The sequence below is a fragment of the Micromys minutus genome (genome assembly GCF_963924665.1).
Source record: "Micromys minutus genome assembly, chromosome: 22".
NCBI classification, from domain to species: Eukaryota; Metazoa; Chordata; class Mammalia; order Rodentia; family Muridae; genus Micromys; species Micromys minutus.
Window position 1 is genome coordinate 42,764,218 of NC_137957.1, and position 8,717 is coordinate 42,772,934.

Below are 8,717 nucleotides of genomic sequence, written 5' to 3' on the forward strand. Positions count from 1 at the left end.
AGCTACTTCAGGCCAGAAGAAGAGGTATCCTCAAGACTGGCTGCCCGAGGCTATGGTTGGCTGACCACGAATTCCTGGATCTGGATTCTCATTTCTGGGAAACGGAAACTCAGGCCTAGTCTCTCAAACGGCCAGTTTGTAGCCTGTCATGGAGTTAGTCTGGCTCTGGCTAACTCAGTCCTTTCATTATGTGATCTGTCTTCATACAAACAGTTCTTAGACTATGCAAAGCTCCAAGAAAAAAAAAAAAGGCTATTCTGAAACTCTGAACAATAAAACTGTCAGAAGCTGTCACTGACACCAGTTTATTTTTTCCTATAACTTTGCTGTAATTAGGTTTAAATGTCACTCCGTTAAAGAAAAAAAATGTGTATCATGGGAATATACCAGATTGAGGGTTGGAGGGCAAGAATTCATTTAAAAATTGAAAGATCACATTTATTTTTTAAAGGCCTAAAAAAGGCTTCCTCTAAGTCAATAAGGAAGTAGTAAAAAGGTCTAAGAAATGTTGAAATGAGATAATATGTTCTTAACTATTCACTTTGAAGTTGAGTTTAAAAACAAGACTCAGTCCAACAACTGAGTTATTGATAACTGGCTCTGTGTATCACGTCGACTCCAAACTCAGGAACACATAAACAGGGAAGGTATAGCGTGCATATATGGCTTTGAAGTTGGGTAATGTGTTTATATATCTGTTAGAATAAAGGTACAGGACAAGATATGTTACTTTCCTTTTCTGTATCAAATGTGACCCTGAGTCACATTTTCTAGCACCTTGGGGGATTGAAAAAAAATCCTCTGCCCGTATAGAGATAAAGCCAAAGGTTCTCAGATCAGCTGTGCTCTTTTCTGGTGCTTAGGAAAAAAAGAATGAAGGCAAGTCCTCTGGTCTTCAATCCAACTAGCAACTGACTCCATGGCTTATTAAAAGGGAGTGATTGTAAGACCTGTGGCACTGAGCTACTTCAGCCTCTGAGGCTATAGCTTGCCTAACGTATTAGGATCTCCAGAGACACAGAATCAAAAAGAGGTAGATGATTAAATTAGATTAGGTTAGATTGGATTAGATTGCATTGCTAAATGATTGGATTCTAGGGAGTGTGTCTAAGAGCATTGGTTATGAATTATGGAGACTCTGCGCTGACAGTTTTCTGTTTACAAGGTGCTCGCCTGGGGAAGCCAACAGCACAGCTGAAGTCTGGGAATCAGAAAGCTGGTGGTATAAATTTCATCCTGCATTTGAAAGCTAGCTGGAGGACCAGGAGTTCCTACAGGCCTCACTAGATGATGTCCAACCACTTAGGTTATCTGCTTTACTCAAATGTGTTAAAAACACCACAAGTGTCATCTAAGAATCTCTGTGGCGTTATGATACCCAGTTGTGGCAGAATATGTGATCACACTGTGAACCCTGAGATTGTGTGATTTGCTGGGGAAAAAAAAGTTTTTAGTTGTGGTGTGTGTGGCTCAGCCTTAGTACACACTTATAATCCAAGAGCTTTCTGCTTTAGTATTGCAAATAGGATTAAATAAAGTCCACCATAGGTGGAGAGGCGGAGCAAGTAACCAGTTGACAGGAAGTGAACATAGATTATTAAGAAAAATCTTAGAGGGAGTCAGGAAGATGGATAGAGAGACAAAAAGGGAGAAGGAAGGGACATTGACTTGGAAGGAGGTTTTTATGAGCCAGGCATGAGAGAAGGACATTGCTTCTGGGACACTGGCCGAGGAGGAAGGTCATCTGGGTGCTTTCACTCCCTCTCTGATCTAAGAGGCTTTCAACCCAGCATCTGACTCATTGTCTTCATTGGTAAAATTGAACGATTAAGACTTTGTATAAAAACAAACAAAACAAAACAAAACCCACCCAGTTCCATTACCACATAAAATTAACTGCCATCGCATGTCCCATGCTCCTTTATGTGTGTTCCTTTTGAAAGATTTGGACAGTTCCGAGACTCAGTACAATTTGGCAGAAAGGACCTCCAAATTTTCTAGAGTTTCATTGTGGATTCTCAAGACTTAGCTTCCTCCATAGGTCAAGGACTCCATGGATCCAAGCAGACCTTCCTGCTAGCTACACTTCCCACGGCCCCCTTTTCTTATGGTGTATATTTCTTGGGTCTATTTCTTGGAACTTTTTTCTGGACCCAAATTCCCATGGGAGCACCTCATAGCCAACATGCTCATTCTAGGCCCAAAAGTTTGTCCTAAAGTCACCTATGTGCCAGGAAGCTGGGGACAGAGATGTGACTTGAATTTGGCTGGATACTTGAGCACCTAGGCCCTCTAACAGTTGACTAAAATAAACTACACCTGTTGTGGTTCCTTATTTATGTGAATCCCAATTAATTAGTATTATTCTTTCATCAAAGATTCAGGTTCCTGCTACAAGACTTTGTGAAAATCCTTCACAATTAAATGTTTGATAAACGATAAGAGACAAATCTATTAGCGAGGCTGATGTGTTAATAAAAAGATAAAGAGAGGAAGGGGATGTGTTCTGGTAGAGATGTGGTGAGGCATGGGGAAAGGGGGTGCCTCAGCAGGTCCATGCTGAGGCACCCCTTTCCTGAGGGACCAGACATAGGACTGTATAGTATAGAATAGAGTTTATTCAGGGCATGGGGAGAGGAGTTAAGAGGGCACTAAAAGCAGAGAAAGGCACGGGGGGGGGGGGGGGGGTAAGAAGTCGACCATGAGCACACGGAGAGAGAGGGAGGAAGGGAAGGGGGTCAGAGAAGGAGCAAGAAAGGTAAGAGCAACTGTAAGAGATGAGCAAGAGAAGAGGGCAGGCAGTCCCTTTATAGTGAGAGAGGCATGCCTGACTGTTGCCAGATAACTGTGGGGCAGAGCTTAGACAATGCTAATAGTTGTTGTCCAGATCCTAAGGGTTGTCGCTGTTCTTAAAGTTTCCTGGTGATCTCTCTGGTGCCTGAACAATGTCTGAAGGCACTTACAAGGGGCAAACTACCAGGACATATGTAGAAGAGGACATAAAAGTGCTTAGGGCATTGGGTGACTCAAACATGTCACTAAGGAGACACTGTCCCGCTCCTATGTATCCAGCATTTCCTCCCAAGCAATACTGACATTACCTCTGTTTTCTGATAGGGACAGGGCCAGTTCCTCAAAGCAAGTGAATCATGCCTGCTTTTCTTCCTCCTTCACCTGCATTTTAATCTTGGGGCCCAGGAAAACATCTTAAAGAGATATTAAATTATACTCGCTGGCTTAAAGTTTTCAAGTGAATTATAAAGACTAAGCTGAGTTCCTTCACAGCACCGTGGCATGGAAAATTTGTAATTTGTAAGGCAACCTTCTTGGAGAATTATGACAAAGGGTCATCGGAAGGGAGCCATGTTTCAAAATAAATGGTCATGTGGCCATCTGGGAGAGTCTAGGGATGAAGGAGCCAAGGATCTGTCCTTTGCAGGCTGCAGATAGGGTGCCTCTTCCTGCCCCCTGGTGTCCACTGGGGCCACTGTGAACTCAGTTCCTATTGCTGCACTGGAAGGTACCACTGAGAGATGACAGTTGGGGTGACAGTGAAGAGAACCCTTTAGCGAGGGCTATTTTTCTCCTCCTCCCAGGAGCTCGTAGTCAGAGTACCACATAACATTCCTCCAGCAGAAGCCATCCAGTGAGCTTTCCTAAGTCAGTTCATGCTTTCAAGTCCTCCTTGTGGCCAACACCAACTGTGGCCAAATCCATCCCTTAATCATCCCCCCCTTTAAGGACTTAGGCACCAAGAGAGAGACCAAAAGCTTGTGACAGCCAAGACACAGCAAGGCTAGGCAGCAAGGGGAGGAGAGAAGGACACTCAAGTGCCTCCAGAGAAACAACACCAGAAATAAAGTGAGCAGGCAAGGACCTAAAGGAGGAGAGAACGGAACAGAAAGAACGGGGCTCTTATCCGCCTGCCATACAAGCATCAACCCAGCAATGGCTTCTTAACCCTTTCTGGTAGGGTATTCTTTTCGGAGTATCTGTGAAGCCCTGTCCTCACCTGTCCTGACTTAGGGCAAATTAACAACAACCTGTGCACCTTTTAATATTCAGACACTGCCCTTCACTTTTCTTCAGACATATTGTCAATGTGCTGAAGGTTTTCTAGTTCAATTCCAGCACCCACACGGTGGCTCGCAGTCATCTGTAATGGGATCTGATGCCCTCCTTAGGGTTCCTCGAAGCATAGTATAGAAAACATTTTAACACAGTACAATGTGAACCCAGAAAAGAATCATAAGTTAAAAAATGATTAAAGGATATAAACAAGACTGAGAGCTAAGAACTGTGTCTAGGGGAGATTAGTTTCTTTAACCCTCAATTACTTTTGCAATTTCAGATTTAAAAAAAAAAAAAAAAAAAAAAAACACCACAGTTACCACATCTCCGGGGTTCTGTTGTGAAATTCTGCTTGTTTTCTGAGCTTGAATATGACACTAAGCATTTCTAGAGAGTAGAGCAAAGGTTTTTGTTGATTAATTACTGAGTACTCTGTATCTGCCCACCTACATAAAGTGTGACCTTTAGGATGTCAAAGTACAAAGCTGTCAGGACAGGTCAGAGTAAATGTGATAAAAGCCAGTGTTTATGGGGCCAGAGAATGCTTCGGTGGTTAAGAGCATTTGCTGTTCTTGCAGAAGACCTGGTTCAGCTCCTAACACTCACAAGGCAGCGTACAGCTACATGTAACTCCAAAACCAGGAGATCCAACAGCAGCTTCTGGCCTCCTGAGGCATACATATGCTACACACACGGATGCAAGAAGGAAAAATAAAACCTAAAAACAACAACAACAACAACAAAAAACCCAAGTATTTATACAACAGGATCGTGCAATCATAAAAAAAAAAAAAAAGAATTGTGAACAGTACATTTTGCAAGTCTAGCCAAGAGAATCATTTAAAAAAGCCATTGTCATTTCAGTTGTGTGTATTCACTGGATACGATGTGAAACTTTGATACACGGAAACAACGTACCATGATCAAACTGGGGTCCAGAGGATATGGTGGTGCTGTTTTGTTTTGTTTTTCCCAGACCACTGAAAACTGGGTTGTGAAGTAGTTATTTCAGGTCCAGCTGTACCTCCCATGGTTGTGTGAAACTATGTAATAATTTTGGGAACTCTGGCTTAAACTTGAAAGTTGTTGAGGGAAATCTGAAAAGTGAGTACAAGTCATACAAACGAAGGGAGAGCAAGGCCCACTTCCTGCGAGAACAAGGCCCACTTCCTGCGAGAACAAGGCCCACTTCCTGTGAGAACAAGGCCCACTTCCTGTGAGAACAAGGCCCACTTCCTGTGAGAACAAGGCCCACTTCCTGCGAGAAAAGCAGCCGTGGACTCCAGAGCTCACCCTTCGCTGTATTTTGGAGGTGCTTATCCAGGAAACTAGTTCATTATGTCGTCTTAAAAGTCATTCACAGGCTGGAGAGATGGCTCAGTGATTAAGAGCACTGACTGCTATTCCAGAGGTCCTGAGTTCAAATCCCAGCAACCACATGGTGGCTCTCAATCATCTGTAATGGGATCTGGTGCCCTCTTCTGGTGTGTCTGAAGACAGCTACGGTATACTGACATACATAAAATAAATAATCTTAAAAAAAAAATTCATTCACAATGGCACAAATCTGCACAGTACATAGAAGCTGGGCTGTTCAATGTTGGCAAAAATAAATCCCCATCTAAGGCTTTGGTCATGTTGAGTGTCCTTTGCTAAAAATAATTGTGACAAGAAGTATTTGGGGTTTTGAGACTTTTCAGCCCTTGGATTCTATGTGTACGTACAAAATGAGAAATCTTGGGACTAGGAACCAAGCCTCAACACAAAATCATTGATGTTTCATATACGCCTCGCAAACTGTCTTGAGGGTATGTTCATACAGTTTTCCTATTTGACTAACATGTCTTATGACATCAGCTACGGAATATTCCACTTCCAGCATCAGGTCCTATGTATAAGTTTTGGATGATGGTGCATTTCAGATTTCTAAAGTAGCCATGTTTAACTCACACTTCATGTAATGTATTGGGTCGCATTCTGCAGTAATTGGGATTAAAGATTGTGAAGGTCACAACCTAGCTCAATATTGTATTGGCTGCACGTGTATTTGTGGACAAGAATTTGAGCCTAGTTAAGTTCATCTGTGAAATGGGGAGATGGGGGACGTCATTAAAATGGGGTCATCAATCGACTTATCCTGTTGTGAGCTACAGTAATGACCAGCGTGGTAAGGCATGCTCACTGACGATGCATGAAGAGAGGACGGGAAGAGCGTAAGAGCAGAGGACAGGGAGCACTGGGTAGAAGCAATGTCTTCTGGAAGTCACATGACAACTCTTAACTCATGAATTCACAGCGGCTGTGGTTGCCGCCACCAGACGTGCACAAAATCAAGCCAGTCAACATTCTAGAATGGAGAAAGAAAGTGTCCCCTACTCCCCATCCCCGAGGGAGGAGCTGTGGGCAGCTGAAGGCTTCAAGGAGAGGGAGAACCAGCTCTCTTTAAGGATGGATGTAGCCTTTATCTAGTAGGTTGACCGTGGCTCACTGGAATCACTCTCGATACTTGGTTTCACACGCAGGACAAATTCAGCTCACAAACTGGACTTGATGGGTTACAAAATCCAGTAATAATTAAGAGGGCGAAGATGGAGCAGTTAGGAGATAGGGGTGGTCTTGGGAGGAATTAGGGAGAGGAATAAAGGGTTAATATGATCAAAGTGTGGTGTGTGAAATTCTCAAAGAATTAATAAAACAGCATCTTTAAAAAAAAATCAGAACACAAGCGTGGTTGAAATGGGCAGAAGGCTCTCTAACATCCACTCCCACACTTTTCAATAGTAGTAGAAATTAGTCGACAAATCGTTGGCCAGCTAACGACTTTCCTTAGCTCTCCTTGCAATTAGGTGCCACGCTCACATAATAGGGTTCTGTCACAAATGAGGAATCCAGGAAGTTCAGCCTTCTTCCCTTTCCCTCCTCCTAGCTGTTTGGGAATGTGATCAGCCTGTTTTGACCAGGACAGAGACAATACCCTAAAGGTAGCAGACAATAAAATAGAAGAAGCCAGTATCTCTCTCACACTCAATTATCTGTCCAGACATTATGCTTGGGCAAAGTGAGCTTCTGCCTCATTGGAGCTGCCTATTGTACCTAGATGTAGTTTACCTAGACGTACCGTAAAGCAATTGTTGATACCAACTGAGAGAGTTGTGTGCACCTTTACAACTACAACGCTTTAGAAGACACCCAGTGTAATTGCTTGTAATCAGCTGCTCTGGAGGCTGAAGAAGTTCAAGGCCAGTCTAGGCTACAGGGCAGGATTCAGTCTCAAAATCAAAGCAAACAAAAGAATAGGAGATAAAGCTTAACAGGACAGAGCAAGGCGCTAGGTTCAAAGTCCCAGAGCAAGATAATAAAATACTAGGAATATAGAATGTGCTGCCAATTTTTCCCCACCTGGTTCTGCCTGGAGAATACTGGGATAAAAGCCTGCAGCACCACCACCCAGCTGTCAATTTTTTTTTTTTTTTTTTTTTTTTTTTTTTGTAAAAGGCCAGGTAATGAACATTCAAGACTTTGTAAGTCACCTTGTGCTATAACTCCTCACCTCGGTCGGAGTAAACCCGACTATAGTCCCAGAACTGAGACTTAAACTATATCACTCCCAACATCATCAACAGTATTCTTTGCTATTTCCCCCAGTAATTTAAAAACGTAAGAAGCATACTTCTGTAGTGTGCTGTGGAGGATGAGATGGGAGGCCTGTCTTTTGAGCCAAAGGTTGCTGACCCTTCCTCAAATTACAGTGAAGGGGGATTTATCTGATGACCTACGTTGCTTAATCCAAGAATTTGGAAAGTAGTTTCTAGCTTGTCTTATGCGTTTAAAAGGTGCAAAAGATCAAGTGGGCAGCCTGTGTCTGGTTAGGCAACAGAACATGCTTATGACAGGATGCCACTAGTCCAGATGGGTGCATTGTGAAGTAAGGAGCTGGTGACCTTCCATTATGTGGCAATCGGCCTTCTCCACTGAAGAAGACTGTGAAACTGGCTTAGACGTTTCTCTACTCCAAGGAAGAGCATGTCTAAAAACAGCCACCGCGATGAGTGTCAAGTGGTCTGAAATAACGGGCATTTGGGTTTCAAACATCCAGTTCCCCTTTGATGACAATATTTTTGTGATCTAGGTTTTGTTTGTTTGTTTTAAAACCTCGCTGTCTGACCTGATCCCTCAGTGAGGGTTAACTAAGTTAATATGCGGAGGGGCTTTTGTATATTCCCTCCAGGGTGCTTGAGTGTTTTCTGGTCAGTACATACATGGTGAGCACTCCAGCGTCTCAATAGGCGACATCTTGACTAATAAAAGGCCAGGGCGTAGACAACACTAGTCAGAGTTGTACCTACCACTCAGTAGAAAACCCAGCTCAACCAGGATCCAGGCTAGCCAGACGTCGTCACGGAAACCTAAGCAAAGGCTGGAGAGGAGGGCGAACCCTGGAGTCCCAATAGAAAAGTTACAGCGGCAGAGCCACCATTGCGTCTGAAAGCGCAGGCTGCGGTGACCCATCTCGGGCGCCAGGAACAAGCTCACCGAGGCCCCGCCCCGGTTCCGCCCCCAGTCCCGCCTCCGCCCGCGAGCTCGCCGCGGCCCCGCCCCGCGGCCCGGCCCCGCCCCCGCGGCCGGCCGCTCAGTGAGTCCCACCA